General features: G+C 39.0%; 1 long non-coding RNA gene across 1 annotated transcript; it reads left to right on the top strand.

Annotated features, from left to right (window-relative positions):
• The first annotated feature begins 462 nt into the window (after positions 1-462).
• LOC108640674 lies at positions 463-14,272 on the top strand. Its single transcript, XR_001921371.1, has 3 exons — positions 463-571; positions 11,471-11,582; positions 13,227-14,272. It is a non-coding gene; the product is annotated as an uncharacterized LOC108640674 (long non-coding RNA).
• The last annotated feature ends 703 nt before the right edge of the window (positions 14,273-14,975 follow it).

The raw sequence follows: 14,975 nt of genomic DNA on the forward strand, positions 1-14,975 counted from the left end.
TGTGGGATTTTAAACATCCAGACATTCTCTGTCTGGAAGGGCAGCAATATGCAAGCAATTCAAGAAGCTACTGCACTGCATATTGGCTGCTTCCCAGTGCAGATGCTGGAGGAATCAGACATTATAATGGTGTACACGACTTGCTGTTCACATGTCTCTCAGGTTAGAGTCTGAAGGAAAGCTGGAAAGACACACAGCAGAGTTGAGACTCTGGCTTTCAGGAAAGCAGATTTTGATCTGTTTTGGCAATTCCTTTGCCCAAGTTTCAAATTGTTAGGCAGAATTTCTGCTGGAAGCTGCCATGAAAGAAAAAAGTTCATAAGCAAAATGGTTGTTTTTCAATGAAAACTTACTCAGAGTTCAAAAATTAACTCTATTTCATTTGCGTAGGAAGATGAGAAGTTTTGGCAGAAGAGTCACTTGGCTTCTGGATGAACTGAAACACAAGAACACACAAGAAGTGGAAACTAGGCAACAAAGGAGGAATACAAACAGAATTGCTTGAGCACTTGGAGCAAAATCAGAAAGACCAAAACCTAGCTGCAGATAAAAGTACTGAGGAACATAAGGGGTAAGCAGAAGAATATGCTAGAATCAGTGGGATATTCAGGGAAAATGTGGGTCTATTGATGAGTGTAGGAAAAACAGATGGTACAGAAAAGGCTGAATGACTCCGTGTCTCTCTTTGCCTCTGTTTTCACAAGCAAAATTTTCAGTACCAGCAAAACTGGAGGTTTTGGGGACAACATGGGATAGAGAAGCAACAGGTTAGGGACTGCTTAGATAAATTGAATGTATTCAAAACCTTGGACCATATTATATTCACCTGATGGCACAGAAAGGTTGACTGAGGTGATGCAATTAGATAAGGTTGCTGAATTTAGTTCTGCTAATGATTTTCTGGCTGTACAGCTGTTGCCAGGAATGCTTGGATTGACATTTACAGCCAAGGACAAGGCTGATAGTCCACACTAGAACAAATGTCCAATGATAAAATATTAGGCTAACCATATAGCTTAGGCGAGGGGTTTCCAGAGAAGAAAGAAGTATATACTGCAGAATGCAAGAAATAAGAGCATTGTGAGAAGCCTTACATACTGCCAGAAAAAAAAGAAAAAAAAGTTTTGTTTGATTGTGTCTGACCTATTAATTTTAAAGGATGTGCTTTGTGCTGAATATTCTCATGAGACCAGCAGCTGAATGCTTTCTCAGTAACTATCTCTCCGTGAATAAAGTGTTATGAGTTTCTATCTTGGCCTTTCTGTAGACCAGCAAAAACACCTGCTGCCCTAACTAACTGCTCATGAGATTATTATTTTCTTAACAAGAAAGCATTTTTCTCCCTGAAATCGTCACTAAAACTTGGTCTGGCTATCTAACCAGTCAAGACTAAAGTCCTAAAGTACTTTTGACTGCTGCATTCATATTGGTGTCTTCCAATTAATTTTGGAAATTTAGACTATAGTGCTAATGCACCATCAGCTTCAGTGATGCAGAGTCCATATCTTGCTTGCTTTCAGGATTATTGGATCCTATCTGACATACAACTTGTCAGGAGTGCTGAAATGCCTATGATAGTGTATTCATGACTTTAACTGAAGGACCTGCCATCAGCTATTTGGTTTGACCATGTCCCTACTACTCTTTCATAGCTATTGATCTAAGTTAGTGATAATGGATTTTGGTTGTGTAAACACCTGGGATTTTCTCAAATTGGACTAGAACAAGAGAATTTATGCACGAAATGAAATATCTGCTATCGCTATTTATTGAATCAGTCAGAGAATATAAGAAAAAAAAAGTGAGGTAGTTGACCAATTACACAGTGCAGATAGGATGAAACTGGTTTTCCTTGATTGCAGGAAAAAAAATTTAAAATTATTGGAAACACGGTAAGAGTATTTGCCCAAAACTCCACGTTTGCTGGCTTTGACTGTTAGACTCTCTTTGCTAGATTTTGGTTGGGGAGGAATATTAATATATTGTCCTCTAAGTACTATATTATTCTCTAAGTGTTAGGCATGGTGCTATTTCCTTCTATCTCAATAACAAAGAATATATAAATTTCCTTTTAGGACTACAGAGCATGTTCCATATCAGATAATAATTTCACTGTAGGTGAAATGTGAATGTTAAACTCCTAGAGCAAGTTTCTGAAGCAAACCTCTCTATTTTTCTCATTTTTCTAAATATTTTTCTGAAAGTGAGACCATGCCGGTCTTGAACATGGTAATGCCTGTAGTGATTTCATTGTTTTGTAGTGGAGGGCATGAAGGCAGAGACAACTACAGGCTTATTAGAGAGTAGGCAGTAGAAGCAGAATAACAAAGAAGAGAGAGAGAGATTTCTGAAGGAAAGTGTCAGCGTCTGAAAATGCAAACCATCATTCAGGCGATAGGTACCATTTTCCTTTCTGCCTTTTCTCTCTCTCACTTTCTCTTCATTCTTGTGTCTATTCCTTTGCTTCCTACTCTGTGCCTTCACTTGCTGCATGGAGTGCACTGTAAAAAGAGCAGTCTATATTCTAGTTTATGATATGTGCTAAAGGACTTAGCATTCATTTTCCACCTAAATTCCAACAAGGCTCAACAATTAAATCAATGTCCTACAAGATTCGAGGAAAGATATACCTAGTTCAAAAACACGGAGGAATTTACATCCATGTTACAGCCCCTCTAGGATTGGGATACAAATCTGTGTTACCTCTCTTTTAAGACAGTTCCATGACCATTAGGGAATCCCTACACTGCTTTCTCATAGTTGTGTTAATACTTCTATTTTTGCAGCTGCTTAGTGAACCCAAGTAGGGAACAGACCCACCTAGCAAACAGCCCAAAATTTGGCTATTTAAAGCTTCCCTTTCTGCTTCAAATATAGCTATACGGATAGATAGTCCAGTGAAGAAGAAAAGACAATATGGGAATGAGAACCTGGTGGCATGGAAAAGGGGATTCAAGCTTAATTTTAATGTCCAGCTATGACCTCAGCCCTTCTGGATCTAGTCTTTAATTGTTTTCTCCATTTTAGCTACATTATAATTGTGTCTACCAGCAGCACTCTGGAGGCAATACAGTATCAATTAAATATTTCTAATTAAGAAGTATCTAAAAAATAATTGTAACATTTCAAAAAGCAACATGTGACTGATCCTAAACAGATTAATTGAATATCTTGAAGAACTGTTGGCACCAGTGCAGATAGTTTGTCCAGATCACAGCACCTTTTATCTGTTTCATGAAATACATGTAGGTCATCCAGTGTGCTGCTTTTCAGGATAGTATTTCATTTGTGAGCTGCTTGGCATCTTGATAGTACTTGCTGGTGAATTGTTCAGCATCTTGATAGCTGTTAGTTATAGTTTCTTTTATTAGATTTGTCACAAGTACAATTAATGGCTCACTAACTCTTGGCATAGAATATACATTATGCTTTTACAATTTCTTCTTTTTTTGCCTTCTTGAGGGACCAATGTCATAGCTTCTTAGTGATACAAAACCCTTCCTGATCTTAACCCATCACAAACAGAGCATTAGTTATGTAATCTCTAACTAGGGTCAGGGTAACAGATTTAGTAACGTACCTGACTGAGAAAAATGACTGTAGTAATACGATCACTTAGCTTATTATTTTGGGGCACTAACAGTGTGTTTTAAATACAAGTATCAGGAACAGCATCAACATGTTCAGTAGATTTTTTTCTGTGCGTGTGTCGTTTTCTCTTTGCTTTGCCATTGCTTTTGTTTATAGTAAGACAATCTTCCTTTTTTTTAGACAAAGCATGAAATGAAGTCACAGCATCTTCTTTGATTGAGATGGAAATTAAATAGAGAGATCTGCCTGATCACACACATATCCACACAATTATGGTTTTATACAGATGTCCCTCACTTTAGTGTCTAAGATTTTAGAACAAATGATGTAAGATAGATATTGTTATTCTTTGAAGGTGAAAAGGGCATACAATATTGAGGAGAGATATTGAAGAATCAAACAAATTGCACAAATTAGAAGGGAGTGAATGAATGAGTGGGAAAAAAACACTTGACAAAAATTGAGAAAGAAGAAACAAAGAAAACAACCAACAGTGGAAGAAAAATCACTTCAAGAATGCAGCTACTACTTCTGAGTTCAAAAATCAAAAGTATTGCAGTAGTAGGAGAAGGATGGAAGGGAAAAGAGCTTAAAAAGAGGAAAAAAGGAGAATCTTTTTTTGTTTTCTCCCCTCAGCTGGTTGGTGTTCCCTGGAATGTGTTATTATCCTCTGTATTGACCTGACTGATTTGACCAATTTTGTTTATTGTTTCTTCTTCCCTGTGTAATGACTCCTAAGTGAGCAGAACCTGTCGAAATGCAGGTAATGAGCAACTGTGAGAGATGACAACTGCCATGGATCCAACACAGAGAGCGCTGAAAGAGAGGCTAAACACCTCCGAAGGAACCAGTCACTTGCCACTGGCATTCAGTTGTATATCAAAGATCTAGCAAAGTTCATTATATCTGGCCAGCAGCTGGTCCCAACCACAGGGTGATTCTTTCTGCATCTCATTCAGTTCAGCAGTGACCATGATGTGTGGGGTCCCATGTTTGAGGGCTGTTGTCCTCAATATCATACCGGTTCGATGATGGCAGTTCTGGGTATTATGATGATGCAGCATGAAACAGAGAATCTGTGGGTGTTTTGAAGAACAGACACAGATGGGATGCTGCAGAGAACTGGCACACAGGCTGGTGTAAAGAGTTAAATATGTATAGGACTGCCAGGCAATGAGAGACAAATTGAAATACTATGCTTCCTGTAAAGGAAAAGTCACATAAGCAATGTTTAATTTAAGTGCTGCTGAACTCAGCAAATAGGTGTTCTACATATCACTTTCCATGCTTCCAAATCTTTAATTCACTCATGGTTTCTGTACTCTCTTGACCTGCTGTAATAATCACTGCTTCACCTATCCAGGTGGTTAACTTGCACCATAGGGAGAAAAGCCAAGGCACAGAAGTCCCAAGCTAGCTGCTTAATACAGGACTCTGAGTATTCAGAATATTTCGGCTGCTACAGCAAATTTGCACTTGTGTTTCTAATTATTTTATTCCAGTGGGGATATGCAATGTGTCAAAGGATGAAAATATTAATAGAGACTATCATGTATCATTCTCTATAAGTAGTTCCTTTTTGCAAAGGACAAAGTTATGAACTGATAAACTGAAGGTTAGGATTAAATCAGCCATTTCTATGGAGATAACTTCAGAGAAATACAACTTCTTCCTACTGCTGATCCTACTCTAACTTGTAATGAAAGGATTAGGTGACAAGTGTCACCAGCATTATTTCTGATGCTAAGAAATTGCTAATAATGTGATAGAAGTCTGCTGTGAATATTGCATGAGGAAGGTTATCTATAGCATAGGTTGAACAGGGAACTTGCTTTTTAGTATCCTGACAGCATAATTAAAAATGCTTCTTACTGCTTACAGTGTCAGCGCTTTGCTTCTGCTGTTAGTCTATGAGGTAGTGCAATGTGCTACAGAAGTCTGTCATGGTCCTTCTTGACCTAGAAAAGTCTGAGACCAGATGATCCAAAGTCATGTAAAATCAATGAGTTTTCTCTCCGAAGAATATTGCCAGACTTTGGGTACTGCTCAAAAAAAAAAAAAAAAAGAAAAAGTAGTGATTAACTTTTCTTAAATGAGTAAGCAGCAGGAAACTTATTTTCTATTTCAACCCTTACCATGAAAATTCTTGTTGCCTCAGTTTAGCCAGTTCTTTTTGACAAGTGCCTCATAGAAGAGCTGCTTAGCTAGTGCAATTGAATGGTTGGGAATATGGGAATATCCATATTTTGGATTTCTACTAGAAACAGTGTTCATAACACAGGGATGTTTAAGCCATTGCTAAGCAGTGCTGACGCAGAGTCAAGGCCTTTTCTGCTTCTAGCTCCACTCAACCAGCAAGGAGGGTGGGGATGAACAAGGAGTTGGGAGGGGACACAGCTGGAACAGCAGCCCCAAACTGACCCAAGGGAAATTTCACACCCTTTGGGGTAATGCTCAGCATATAAAGCTGGAGGAAGAAGAAGGCAGAATGTTCAGTGTGCTGGCTTTGTCTTCCCGAGGCACCATTAAATGTGATAGAGCCCTGCTTTCCTACAGATGGCTGAATACCTGCCTGCCCATGGGAAGTGGGGAATGAATTCCTTGTTTTGCTTTGTTTGCGTGAGCAGCTTTTACTTTACTATCTTTATCTCAACCCATGAGTTTTCTCACTTTTACTCTTCTGATTCCATCTCCTATCCCAATGAAGGGGAAAGAGTGAGTGGCTGCATGGTACTTAGTTGCAGGCTGGGAATAATCCATGAGAACAAGAAGTCTTGCTAGCTTGCCGTTTTGTTTAAAAATAAGTTTGGAAGTTTTTTCCCTACTTTTATCATTCATTTAATTTGATCCATTCTAGTCTCTGCACTTGAGTTTCCTGCATGATTAATTCTATAATATTAAAAATGTGATGAACTGCAAACTTTATAAAATTGACGGATAATTATGTTTCTTATGTTAGTCAGCGAAACGAATGATGAAAAAAACACTGTGGCCTGATCAAAACCATTAAATAATTTAAAATGAGGACTTCAGAATCAGGTTAGAAGAATTATATTGAAAATAATGGTTATCTTGCTTTATAAGCTTTCTGATGTGTCCTATCTTTTGCAGGGCTTTTCTCTTGAAGAATGTTAAGCACATATTTGTAGTTAATTTGCTGATACTATGTGCATGAGTTATTACTTTTTCTTAACTTCGAATTGTGCAGTTCATTCTTTTCATTCCTAAAGGGATAAAGGCTAGGATTTTCCAAAGGAGCTTAGAGAATTTAGGGCTAAATTTTAAAAGGTGCCTGAAGATTGAGATAGATGCCAAAGGGGATTTTTCAAAAGGATTCAACTTTGTGTTAGAAGAAATAGAGGTGGATATTGAAATTCTTGAAAATCATACTGGGTTTGTATCAGTAACCTTTAAGTTCCTACAGGTATTAAAACTATCTTCTTTGTCTATGTATATTTTAGTAAGTAGTGCAACATGGTAGGAGCAGATTTGTAGACCAAGATGATGCTGAGAAGCTGACGTTCACATTATTTAGTTTTGAGGTGTTTATCTTCAGAAGAGCAGTAGTCCTATCCCATAGACTGCATTCAAATTAGCAGATGGAGCACATTAAATATGTCACAGAATCCTAGAATTGTTTGGAAAGAATGCCTAGAAGTCCTCTAGTTAATATGCAGCTCAGTGAGTCTGCTGACTACTGAGTGCTGCACTACTCTCCCAGTGAGGAGTGCTTTAGAAGTCCAGCCTGAACCTTCCAAGCTGCAGCTTCTGTTATTGTTGGCTGCATCTTCTGTTGTTGTTTACCTCTACCAAGATAACTTCAGGTTTCTGTTTTGTTTCATGTTCAAGCACTGAGCATTAGTATGGAAGCGCATGAAGCAGGATTGTGCCTTTGCTGCCCTTTCCTATGCAGACTTTTATATACACTGCTTTCTAATTTACCTCTGGACATAGAGCCCCTCGTTCAAAGCTCTCCTTGTTAGGTCACCGTGTCTGTCTCCTAGTGCACTATGAAGAAAGAAAACAAAGCATTACTGGTGATTCAGGAATGCATCCAGCTGTTCTTGTGCCATGGATGTCTGTTTCTCTCTGGGTCTATCCTGTTGACCAGAAAGATAGAAGAGAACACTACTTTGACTTCTGTCTGCATTTTCTTTGCACCCTTATCCCTAGAGGCAGATGCAGTAGTCTAACCTTGGTAAGCCTCCAGGAGATTTCCCCTTCGTCTGGGATGCTCTGTGTTTGTGAGTTTCTGACATTTTGATTGCCCCTGAAGCAATACAACTTAAGCCTCTTGGAAATCATATTGACAGAAAGTTCTGGTTGGAAAATGTAAATTGAAAAAAACAAATGAACAAACTCAAAATTGATGTTCTACATGAATGTTATTGAACTGCAATATATTCTTGGGCATAGCTTTTGCCTTGATCCTCCTGTAGTCAGTAGAGAATTCAGTGGATGTGTCTAAATTGCCTGCACAATTCTGATCCCTGGTTGTCCATCAAAATCATGCTCTGCTTTTATTCCCTGGCATCCTTCAAAAGCATTCCCTGTTCAGTCAATCTAGATTGACCCCATGAGGTCTTTTACAGTCTTCTATAGCAACATACTGGAAGCTCCAGTGAGTTTCCAGCCTCACTCCTCATATTTTGTTATTGGTATAGAGCTGCAAAGAAAAGTAAAAATATAGTTGTTATTGGTAATCTGGAGACTCAGGTGCTATTTCCAAACTGATGTTTATTTATTGTGACAGTAGACCAGATACATAACTCTCCTCTACCCCTGTATTTTCCAATAAAACCATAATGTATAATTCATGGCTGTCCATATAGGGATGTTGTAGCAATACTATACTGTTACAGATACCTTAACTGTCAGTTTTGTCATGCAAAGTATAGCAAGTCAATTAGAATCACCTTGAGCACCCACTTCATTGTGGTTATCAGATACCAGGTGCACAATCTGGGTATGGTGAAGTAAGATCTAATTTTCCAGGCTATCAGTTTACTGCTTGGGTACATTAACTTATACTACCGTGAAGTAAAATTTGCCCTTTCCATGGATTAGTTGCTTTTTTCAAGTTCCTGAATTTGGCCCACAAAATCTTGTTTGAGTGTTCGTTGCCTCTAAGAAATACATCAGGGTAAGAAAAAGTGCTTTCCTCTTGTGGAAGCTTTGCTGCTTTTTTCCTCATCAAGCTTTACTTTTGTTTTTGTATGGTTTTGTCCCTAATTAGGCTCTTAATTACTTTCTCTGAAACCACAGTGAGTCTCATTGCTTTGTAATTCCCCTTATCTCCGGTGACTTCTTATTTTAAATATAGATGGTGTTTTATGTGAACAGATTGTTATCCTCAAAAATAATTGCTGTTGTAAAGCTCATATTTTTTATCCTTTTCTATATCAACACTGCTTCAAACTTTATGTCACTCAAAATTTTCAAGCTAGTTTAGGTCCTGCTCCCTGGAAAATCTCAAACATATTGACTATTTTTCTAGTTTGGGGCTAATATTCTGCATAGTTGTGTTCATTGAAAAATGAAAAAAAAGATGATCATTCTTCCGTTAGCAGTACTCTATCTATGGTCACTGCTGGTGTAAAGGAAACAATAAGCTACAAAAACAGTTCCACAAAAAAAGTGAGGAGAAATAGGCAGGTAGGTCAGCAACATCAGCCAGCATGGGGAAGGCAGAGCCTCTGGTGTGCCTTTTCACAGGATGAAAGAATGTGTGGAAGGCTGTGTGACAGGAGAGTGTCTGCTGCTTTTAGGGTATCTGGTCAAGGACCTTTTCAACGTCAGGGGACAAGGGATAATTGGAAAAGGAGGAAGCCATAAACAAGAACATAGAAGGATACAAACCTGGTGGACAAATGATAAGAGAGTCAGTGATGGGAACTAAAGCTGATCAATCACTCTAACTGATGGGGACCTATGTGAGAGTCAGAATGTTTATTCCAGTGAGGCAATCTGGAGACCTTGGGGCACCTTGTCAGCTGGGAATCCAAGGGATAAAGGGGGAAACCAGAAACCAAGAGGTACCAAGACACAGACCTGATAAAGCAAACATGGAGACAGTGAGAAGACACAGACCTTTTGACTCACAATAATTATGAGCTATCAAAGAACCACAGATGCTACTTTCAGGAAGATCAACCTGGACTTTGCAACTGATAAAATTGTGAACCAGGGGGACCCTGGATCAGGAGGTGACCAAGGATAGACAGATCAGTACAAATCCAGGGAGAACCTGGAGGGGAAGGAGTCTGGTCACCTGTAAAATGGGGCTGGTCAATACATTGCCTGACCAAGCCCTGCACCTGATCTCTGCAGTATGTCCTATCTTCTTATGTCTTATTAAATCTTTCTTGACTGTCTCTCTGTGTATCCTCACTCTCTGTCCCCTGTGCCTGTGTGTTGCAAGGACTAAGTACCAGTCACTTGTGAGATCTGTATGTGTGTCAATGGGTTTTGTGTTAGCTACTGGAATCAGGCCAGGGATGAGGGTGTCTGTGGTGTCAGCTGCTGGAGCCAGTGGGGCCTCTGCTGTAGCGTGTGGGGATCTTTAATTTTGAGCCACTAGGACAGGAACTCTATGTGTTCCCAACTAGGGGAGGGGGAGGGGGGGACTGGGGTATTAGGTGGTCTGTGCTGGTACATCCATAGAGACTTGCAAATGTGAAGTGTGTGAGGGATGTGTGTGAGTGTGTGTGTTTCCTAGTGAGCATCAAGCTAGAGGAGATGGCGAGTAAGGCACCTGGGTGCTGGATGGACAGAGGGACTGTGCTGGTACTCAAGGGAACTGTGAATATGTGTGTGCTCATGAATCTAGAGATTGTCATGTGTATGCCTGCACTGTTGACCTCCTGTCTCTACCAGCTGAAGAGGAGGAGGGGACTTGGATGTCTGGCTTGTGTTTTGTGAGTTCTGTATGTAGGTGCTGTTGAAGGCAGCACCTTGTCTATGGCAGCCTGTGTGACCAGCCGTGTCAGTGTTCTCTGTGTCCTTGTGTCTGTGTGTGTGTGTGCACGTGCGTGTGTGTCTCTGGGACGTATGTGCAGCTTTGCTACTGGTTGAACCTGCAATTGGGAAAGCAGCAGCCATGTTCTTCAGGCTGGGCAGAGACCATAGGTGCCCAGGCACCGGGCTGGACTCCAGCAGATGGGCAAGAGGGTCCTTGGCTGGAGCCGCTGCAGGAGGTGGGAGTGAATCTACCATCACTCAACAGAATCATACTTTCAGATACTGCATCATCCCTTATAAATCCCTTTTAAGACATTGTGGGCTAATTACAGGTAGTGGAATGACTTCCCATAGGAATACACATCCAAGGCCTCTACCTTTCCTTTCATTAAGTTATGATATACCTGTTGATCTGCATTGGGCAAGAGCCCATTGAACTACAATTACCATTGATCAGAAGATGTGTAGTATCAGTTTGTTCCCTTATGCACTCTCAAGTGCCCAAGGCAGTGTTGTGTTTTGTCCTTCTAAGTGGGAGCACAAGGTAGAGGCCTAGGCAGGCACAGAGGGTAGCACTGGGTTGGTGCAATGTGGTAAAAAATGTAGAGAAGAAGACACAGGAACATGGACTGGGGAGGTGAGAAGGAGTGTAGGGTGGGTGACTGGAGGATGTAAAGGATAATACGTCTGGGTGACACTGCAGTGAGAGGATGGAGGAGCTGGGAGCAATCAGCTGAAAATGGAAGCTTCTTTCAGGATCAAAGGCTGAATACTGCCTAAAATAGCTCCAAATGAAAGGCACGTCAAAAGACGTTATATGTGTTCTTAGAACACTTAATAGGTGCTTTTCAAATCTTACCCTTATGAACAAGTAGTTTTCAGCAAATAATTGTAAATGTTTAATGTACATGTTTTCCAGATAGAATGTCAAAATGTGAGGTCTGGAAATTCAAAAGCAAAGTAATGGTCCTGTCTTGCATCCCGATGGTTGGAAACTGATCTATGGGGACTATGAAAAAATGCAAGATCATGTGAGTGAGTATGTAGGTTCTCTACTTGTGTCAATTATTCATCGTTTTCAATGACATTTTGGCAGCTGAAGACTGTTGATGATCCAGAAATATCTCTTTTTATGTGTTGGTAATGAACTAATGGACCTATTCTGTGGTCTGAGTTAAGGTAGGCTTGTAGTTCTCTGGTTTACAGTCTGATTTTTTTCTCTGCATTTCCCTTCTGAATGATCGCTTATTTAATGTGTGCACTTGTTATCGTTGGTTTCTGTAAGGAAAGAAAATGCAAATGTGTTCAAAGAGCTTATAGATCATCCTAGCTATCAATATGATACAAAGTTAATAATTCCTAACAATTTATTCAGTAATGCATTGGACATTACTGTGTAATGGCATCTGGTTCAGGAAATTTTAGATAAAAAATAATACGAATGAAGCTAAGTATTGAAGAAAGTGCCAGTAGCTCTCTTGTTTTATTTCAGTTTCCTGTAATTTTATACAATAACATGTCTGATTTTTTTTATTAATATCTGTTGTGCAAAAAAACCCTCATGTATTTCCTGGTAACTGAACTAAGGCTAGAAATTTTTTTCTAAATCCTATTTCAGAACATGACACTGATATCTGGGATATTTTTTTAAGATTGCTTTTGTGAATTATTTGTCTATAAAGGAGAAGTATAGAATAATACATCTCCTATTTATGGATTCTACAGATATGACATTATACATGGACCTTGTTCAAATATTCCTATTGTAGCAGGAAAAAGTAATCCAAACCACTAGATATACGTAAGAAATTGCTCTGGCAGTCATAGCTGATTTCTTAATGTTTATGGTCTGGGGTTTTTTTGAAAATCAGATGAGCATTATATTCCAGGTTTTAAATCCCCTAGATGGCACTACAGAATGCTGTATTTAAATGTTTCATACAATATTGTTAAATAGATGATGTTAAATAATTTTTCTCTTGAAAAATAAACATTAAGGAGTTGTTTAACAAAATGAAATAAAAGACAAAGCTTTTGTTTAATACATTCTTGGTGTTTTGGCATGTCCTTATGTACAAAAAGTGGAACGGTATGCTACACGTGCCAGATCACATATAACCCTTTCTGCTGGTGTGGTCCAGATGGTGGCTGTCAGTTTCAAATCCAGACTTGGGCCTCTAGGTCTGAATTGGAAAATGAGTGTGTTTGATCTAAAGAGATTAAAAATCAGGAAAGAGAACAAGAGTTGTTGTTTTATATTAGAAAAATACTTGGCAATTGAAAGTACTAAAAATGTCTATTGCAAAGAGTTGTTATTTGAGACTATGTAAGAGGTTTGAATGTTTTAATTGGCATTTACATTTCATGCTTTAGTTGCAGGTCCTTCCATTGTGGACCTTATGGGAATTCTGATAGTTTGTATTACCCCTGAGTATTTCTTTTGCAGTTGGTATGTCATTGTCTGCAGATCACTGCAGTAAATACTTTACTGTACTGCTGAAAAGAGAGAAAAACATTGCCATCTGCAACTACAGCTTGCAAATTACAGCTTGCAATCGTCTGCTATTAAATAAAGACACTTTAACAATATTTTGGGTTTTAAATTAGCAATTTACATCACAAGATGCTGAAAATACTAGTCTTTTAATACTGCAATTTTCTTTCCTTTTAACCAGGCATCAACATGTATTGAATAAGAAAAAAAAGAAAGTAATACAAACCAATGTTTACTTAAACAATAACCATTGACAGCAAGAGACACACAGATGGAAATCCAATAGCTTCTATCTCAGTGGGAGGTTTCATTTGAAGACCTTGATGGGGATGTGATTGAACTGGAGCACTCTAATTTACATCATGGAGAATCTATCATGATGTCTTTTTTATGGCACTGCTGTTCCAAACTAGGTCTCCTATGAGAAGCTGGTCACAAGGAGGGAGAAGGAAAGACTTCAGTTTGAATAAGAGGAAAAAGCAGACTTTCAAGTACTACCAAATACAAGCTATATTACAATAGTCTGCTCTCCTACAGACACAAGTAATGGCAGAACCATGACTTTGGATTTTTTTTTGAAGAGTCTGGTAAAGAGAACAGCAGAGGAGCTATAGGGCATATGTGATGTGCAGTGCTGTATTGCCTTATAGGTTAAGGAAGGAACAGAATTGCATAATGTCCTGCAAGTAAATGGCCCAAAATGTCCTTTTTAAGTGTTACTATTTCATTTACAATGATAGAATGAAAGAGTAGAGAGAAGTTGTCCATTATAATGAGTGCAGAACTAATTCTTTCACTCAGGGAATGTTAGTGTCAGCAAAATGTATGGAGAGGTCCTTGACAGAAAAAGCCCTAGAAGTAATGGAAAGTGCCAGCAAAGAATTCTATGATGCAAGCATAATTTTCTGTTAAATTCTACCAGATGGTCCACAAGGCCTATAAAAGTTCTTTCCAGTTATAAATCTTACAGAATTTTTACTCCCAGGGCTAATCTTGTAATCGCTAATCAGCGAAAGCTGAAGTTCTTTCTTTTTCTGTGATTACACACAAAGGTGTTTTACTTCTAGTCTGCCTGACCTTTTGGGGAAAGCAAATTCTTTATTATTGATCAGGAGGTAAATCTACTGGAGGAGGGGGGAGTAGCATAATCCTTGCGAAGTACAGGCAGAGTCTGCTTGGGTGTTTGGTAACAGAGTGATTGTGGTAGGAGGTCATTTTCTTCCATATACTTCCATGATGCTCCTAAACTGCATATTTATTTTCTTCCCAGTCAGCTTTCACAATATAAATCTGTAGAGTCTTTTGACTAGGAGCTAGGAATCCTTGTTTCTCCTCCAGAATGGTCCCTGACTTTTTTTTCTGATGTCGAACAAGGCACTGAGGTTATGTTTGAGCTGATCTGTGGGTGTGTGCTGTGGCACTTGGCAGGGTCCTGATCTCTTGGTTGCTCTGATTTGCAGGCAATGGGCAGTGGGGGAGTGCCCAGGGTACCCAAATATGTGTGAGAGTGCAAATAGGGGGCTCGTGGTGCATGTGTACATCTCCCAGTTTGGTACAAGCCTCCTCTATTTCCTCCTTTTTTGTTTTGTTTTCTCTATGTATCTTAATTATATCATCCTAAATATCCTAGGATCCTAGAATCCATTTTAAGACTGCTGTAGCCAGCACCATATTATTTGAACCCTTCGTAAGACTCTCCACATGAGGTCAGCAGCAAAATCTCTAGTAGAAACTTGGTAGCTGTCACTTACAGACTTACTTTAGTTCCTGATACCTCTCACTTATTCTGCAAACTCTTTGGACCAGGTTTGTATCTCACCATTTGCCAATATTAACCTTAGCATAATCTCAACTGGGGTGTATAGAGACAGTTGTGATACAAATAATTTTCAAATTACATCTTTTATTATTGAAAATGTAATTATTATTA

This window comes from Manacus vitellinus, unplaced genomic scaffold (assembly GCF_001715985.3).
Source record: "Manacus vitellinus isolate BGI_N305 unplaced genomic scaffold, ASM171598v3 scaffold_0_pilon, whole genome shotgun sequence".
Lineage (NCBI taxonomy): Eukaryota > Metazoa > Chordata > Aves > Passeriformes > Pipridae > Manacus > Manacus vitellinus.